This window comes from Brassica napus, chromosome C7 (assembly GCF_020379485.1).
Source record: "Brassica napus cultivar Da-Ae chromosome C7, Da-Ae, whole genome shotgun sequence".
Classification (NCBI taxonomy): domain Eukaryota; kingdom Viridiplantae; phylum Streptophyta; class Magnoliopsida; order Brassicales; family Brassicaceae; genus Brassica; species Brassica napus.
Window position 1 is genome coordinate 26,982,485 of NC_063450.1, and position 6,271 is coordinate 26,988,755.

At 34.2% G+C, this 6,271-nt stretch overlaps 1 protein-coding gene and 1 pseudogene across 18 annotated transcripts in view; one reads left to right on the forward strand and one right to left on the reverse strand.

Annotated features, from left to right (window-relative positions):
* LOC106352980 (extensin-3-like) overlaps positions 1–342 on the forward strand; it is a 22,707-nt gene extending 22,365 nt beyond the window's left edge. For all 18 annotated transcript variants that reach the window (XM_048762310.1, XM_048762309.1, XM_048762307.1 and 15 more), the window contains one exon: positions 52–342. The gene's annotated coding sequence lies outside the window, so the exon portion shown is untranslated. The remainder of the gene's footprint in view (positions 1–51) is intronic.
* LOC106436583 lies at positions 173–5,902 on the reverse strand (annotated as a pseudogene).
* Between the last annotated feature and the right edge of the window lie 369 nt (positions 5,903–6,271).

Genomic DNA, 6,271 nt, shown 5'->3' on the forward strand with positions numbered 1-6,271 from the left:
TATGGATGCATGCATGAGAATATTTATATCGTATAGTATACACTTTTGTAGGAGAACACGATGTGCACAAGAAGACAAAGTCAACACGGAAACATAATAAGAGAAACATAGCGTGAGAGAGAGAATCCAAACATAAAGCTTTCTCAGCATCTTCAACGTATTTTTACTTTTCGTTTGCAATAAATTTGAAACATGTGTGTGTTGATCAACTAATGGTCCATGCACGCAGTCTGTAGTCATATAAATGTGTGTAAGTTTTACGTCTTGTTTCTTTCTGATTTCTTTCATGTGCAAGTTTCTATTAATAAAAAGACCATAAATAATAAGTTTGTATTTCTTCAATTTCTCATGCATGCAGCCATACTCCACTATATTAGTACAATTTCTACGTTTCTTTACTTTTATGAAACAAACATTGTTTCGAGTAAATAATTATATAGGAGGAAGAAACGAGCATAGATCCCAATGGAGAGTTCCAACCAATTTTTTTTAAAAATAAGTTAGAAACTTTCAATTAAGTTTTTCGTAATTTTTAGAGATCCGTAATTAAATAATATATATATATATATATATATATGTATTTTAAGAATTTTTTGGTTAGAACCCTCCATTAGAGACGTTTTTAGCCAACATTAATAGCAAAATAATATAATAGGTCTCTCAAAATATTTTTTAATAAAAAAAAATGTTAGGCAGTGATAAATGTGAAAAATTTATTAAAGGCCTCTCACCATTGGTACCTTTAGGAAAAATCTATTGACACTTTCTCTCTTCTTTTTACTTACTTTTTTGTTTTGTTTTATTATTTTAATAATGAAAAATTTGTGGAGATACTCTCCAATGCAGATGCCCTATAGTTCATAAAGATTAATGGGTCAAATAAATCTTTTAAAGTTATTTTCAATGTTTGATTTTTCAACACCTTTGTAACGGTTCAAATATATATATATATATTTTTTATGGTTAATTATGCTATTACAAACTATAAAAAATATTACAAAAGAGGATTCTACAGCCGGTATTATACCTGCACGGTACTCTTTGCACCCTTCTGTATGTTTTTCTCCATAAATTTACATAGTTTGCTTTTGCTGAGATTCGAAACCCAGACCTCTTGGTGTAGAAAACATATTAATGAACTCTTACTCAAACCACTGGACTAAGGGAGTTTCCACAGAATATTTGAATTTAGAATTATAATATAGGTTTACAGTTACTTTGGATATTTTCAGAACTTTTTCAATATTTGCTTCTCAAACGGCTTAACACTTATCTTCTCTCATGCAACAAACCAATTCGTCTCTTCCGACCATTTTTATATTTCTATTTTAGTTTGGCTTTGTTTTCGCAATTTGTGGATATGAGTTGATTTTGATGCATATCCGTAGAAGTTACCATCTCGAATCACTTATTTTGGTTATATATACCTAATTTACGCAGATTTCAAAAATTAGATATATAACTATGCATAGTAAATTCTGGTTGATTTACCTCATATCATTTGTATTAACTGATATGTGTATTCTTGCAGTCTCTTAGAAACATCACACCAAGCAACACAGAAGAATCAAGTTTATATATACTTGAGGTGAAAATTATCAACTTAGCCGGGATGATTTAATAATGATTCCTAAAACTGTGAGTTCAAGATGGTATATTGAAGGCCCGCTTAAGCATACTGAAGGCCCATTTAAGCATAGAAAGATCGGTCTACAAGTTGGCATCCCAATTCAGGGGTTTTATTAACATGATGATTTACAAGAATCTCTCGAAGCAGAAATGTTCGTGAATGTAATATTTGATACACTGGTTTTTAAAATGTTTAAGAGGACAAAAGAGGAGAGAACCAATAAAGATATACATGTGATTATGTGAGAGCTAGACTGACAAATATCAGCGGCCATCTTCAATGTGTAATCTTGTTACATTCATGATGCTGTCATAGCCAATGGCGTTAGTATCCCCTTGTGCTGATAAGATTTCAACACGGAGCAAGTGCTCAGCCTCTTGTGGTTCAGGATACTGTTCCGACCACTTATGCTTGGTTTTTGTGCCTCTCAAGCCCTCAAGCTCAGCAGCTACTTCTTTCATCCTTGGTCTTTCCTCTCCCATCAGTCTTGTACACTCAACAGCGATTCTTGCAACTTCCTGTATCGCCTTTTGATTATCCTCATTCATTACTTGACCGTCAATAATCTCATGCAACCTTTTCTCTTTCATGGCAGAAGCAAAGTAACTCACAAGATGTTTTGAGGTTTGTGGCCTATCAAAGCACAATGCCTTTTGACCTGAGAGCAGCTCCATGAGGACCACACCGAAGCTATAAACATCGCTCTTTTCGTTCAACAACCCTGTGTTGTAGTATTCAGGGTCTAAGTAGCCTAGAGTTCCTTGCACCATAGTTGTGAGCTGCTCTTTATCCATCGGTATTAATCTTGAAGCACCAAAGTCAGCTACCTTTGCAGTTAAGTTTTCATCAAGGAGGATATTAGCAGTCTTGACATCTCGGTGGATGATTGGAATAGAAGCAGATGAGTGAAGATAAGCAAGAGTTCCAGCAATTTCCACTGCTATCCTCAGACGGTGTTCCCATGTAAGAGAAGAATCAAACAAGGAACCGTGCAAGTGATCAAAAAGTGTACCACTGTTAATGAACTCATAGACCAGCAAGGGAACTTCAGTCTCTAGACAACATCCCAAGAGCTTGACCACATTCCTATGGTTGATTTGGGAAAGCACAAGTACTTCGTTGATGAACTGCTCTACTTGGCTGCTGTCTCCAAGCCTAGCTTTCTTGATAGCAACTACCGAGTTGTCCGGTAAAATACCTTTGTAGACTGTTCCTTGGCCTCCCTGACCGAGGATTCTACTTTCATCATAACCATTAGTTGCTTCCTTCATGCCTTCCTCAGTAAAGATTTTGACATCAATATTTGATGGGCCTGCTCCTGAGAGTCGCTGTCTCAACATGCCGCCACCGTTTTGCTCAAAGAAGTGCTTTCGGAGCTCGGTGTTTTTCATGTGCTTCATTTTCTTTTGTACACAGCTAACCACAAGTAAGATGACCAAGAAGCCGATGGTTGTTCCTGATCACATCACACATATATGATTAGAGAGTAATTATTTTTTTCAGAAAATCAAAAATACAAAAAAAAAAGTGAGGGGAGCTTACCAAGAAAAATCTGAGTCCATACATAATATTCAGGCCTGACTTTACGCATGCAGCTATTGGTGGTGACATTCAAGTTGAAACCAGACGGGCAATTACAAGGAAGTGTCCCATAGTGTTCTCACAGGTGCTGGAATCTAAACAATTATGTTTATGGATATGCAACAAGAAATGTTTGAGGAAAACAATTAACTTAAAAAAACAAAAAAATAATATCAAGTTACCTTGGCAGCCTTCTGGAAGGTATGGATTCCCAATGTAACCGGTTTTACATTTGCAGTTATACCCGGCTCTAGTAATAGAGTCTGAACATTCAGTGTTCAGACCGCATATTTTACTGTCTCCAACTTGCTGGCATGTCTGTTCTCCAATGGACCAATCTAGTACTATAGGGAAGTCCGTGACATTCCTCAGATTCAAAAGATCTTGTGGAGAAGAGAAGCTATACATACCATCTTCGACTAGAAAGGCAAAGAAGCAAGGATTAAACTCATTAACAGACGTCTTGTTGTCAAAGCGACGTGATCTGATAATGAAACGACTGCTTCTCTTAGGGACGGAGGTGTGGCAGCAGCCTTCACCAGAACAAATTCCACTTTCTTTTGGTGTAGAGTCGCATAAAGACAAGCATCCAGTTGAGTAGTTTCGATCTCCAATAACCGTGGTCATGACCGCATAAGTGTTACAACCCACGGCAGTGAACCTGTTCTTGTTAGAAAGAGTAAGATTAGCTAGAGATGTGGTGTAGACAACTTGCCGAGTCAATTGTGTGCTGTTGTAACAAGCGAGAGATCTAGACTTGAGGACGCGTAGCTCGCCGCTATGAGAATAGTTGATCACTTGCATGGAGCCAGCGGACAGCTTATTTGTTGTTTCATTACAGGTGAGTCTGAAACTATTGTATCCGCCATAGCAACAATCTGGAGAAAGTCCAAAAGGGTATTCGATGGTGACGTTGCCACATCTATCTTTGCAACCGGGAAGAGACTTGCCATTGATCAGCTGAGTATATGCAAGGGATAAAATTGCCACAAAGAACAGACCATGCACGTGCACCTTGTTCATCTTCTCTCTCTCTCTCTCTCTCTCTCTCTCTCTCTCTTTTCTCATATCCTTGAGGTATATGTGCTTTTTTTATAGAAGAAACCTCAACAAGTCTTGAGATGTTTCTCTCTTGACTCGTTTCCGCAGACACTTTTCTAATCGAGGTGCAAATATATGACCATTTCAATGTAACGCAAGGAAACGTTCAAGTACGCTTGTTTGACAGTGACTCCATACTTTTGTATTCAAAAGATTTGTAGATTTTGACCCGCGGGACTATTCTTTGTTGATACCCGTATGTTTGGTCACTAATACATTTAAGCATGTATGTTCGATTTTGGTTTCGTTTTCCAGTTTTTTTTTTTTTTTTTTGGTTCGGTTCTGGCTCGATTGTGGTTTTTCGATTAAGAGATATAGGAACTGTTAGGTTATTTATTATTTATGAATTTGAGTTTAGTTTTGATTTAGTTATTTAGATTTTCGATTCGGTTCTGATAACAATTTTGGAAATGAATAAAATATTGAGTTCAATGAGGTTTCAGGTTTAGTTCCCATTTTCGGATAATTTTAAATAATTCAAATAAAAATTATGAATTTATGATTTTTAATAAAATATCGGATAAATTTAAATATTATAGATGATTCGGCTCTATCGAGAAATTACGATAATTTAGAGTATTTTGGATAAAAAAAAGTAATAGGATAATCCCGGGTTTTGGGTAGTTCGAGTTATAAGTAGTATTTTAGAATATTGGATATTTTTAAAACTAAATATAATTAATATTTTTTGGTATATAAATTGTATTTTGGATAGTTGATTATCGGTTTGATTCCGATTTGGTTTCAGCTTTTCTTTTACCAAGATAAAATATTTATGAATATTGATTCGGCTTTAGTTTCATTTTCTTGGTTCATAGCAAATATTTGTGAAAACGAAACCAAAACAGAATGGACATTAATTAAAACTTTTATTATAAATGGGCTACTTACAGGGTTTGAATTGATTCATTATCTATACTAAAGTTGTAAATACTATGTAAGTTGATATATAATGTGGATTTAATATCTTTTATAATTGTTAATTTTCTATATATTGTGGATCCAATTCAATTTTGAAAATATTGGTTCATATATATTAATAGATAATAATCATAATCTATACCAAAAAATTAGAGTTATTAATATTTAGTATTGCACAAGTTATTCATAGGAACATCGTTCTTACAAAATATGGAAGTTGATTTATGAAAAATCTCGCATTAAATATTTTAAAATTATTGATTTTCTATATATTAATTTTGAGAAAGTAATGTATTCCAATATATTTCTATTATTCAATTTTTGAAGCACAAAATATTTTCAAAATGAAAGCACAAAATATGCATTTTAAAAATTAAAATTGTGTATGATAAAAAAATATTTATTTATTTTACAATTTAGTTAGGATTATTATCGAAATGTATTGACATTAAGGAAGTTATATATTTTGATATTTTTATTTTAAATGCACTATGTTTTTCAAATACTTAAATTTGTTACAATTTATTTAGGATAATTATACATAAACACTGTTAGCATAAAAAGAATATCTTGTAAGCAAAGAACAAAATCAATTTTGTTAAAGATATAAGGAGAAAATCAAATAGGGGAAATTAGCTCAATATACTAAAAGAAGTGGAATACCATAGAAAGGGAGGGAAATGGTTATGATGGGGGGGGGGGGGGGGGGGGGGGGGGGGGGGGGGGGGAAAGGAAGGGAAATAGGGTATGGAGCTAAATATAGGAAACATGGTGGATAGGGAGTACAAATACTCTTAAAGTAATCCATGAATTGGTTGCACAAAAAAAGCTATCCCTGAATTGAGTTAAGAATTCAGTTAATGAAAATCTAATAATATAAAAATCTAGTAATATGATCAACCAAGGCCATGGTAATGATGTATAATGCTTCCAAAGTTAGGAACTTACCTTTTGAAACAGAATGTAACGTCACATCCAAAGATGTTAACACAACAGACTCAAGAACAACACAGGCTCAATAGATCAAAATATGCCATG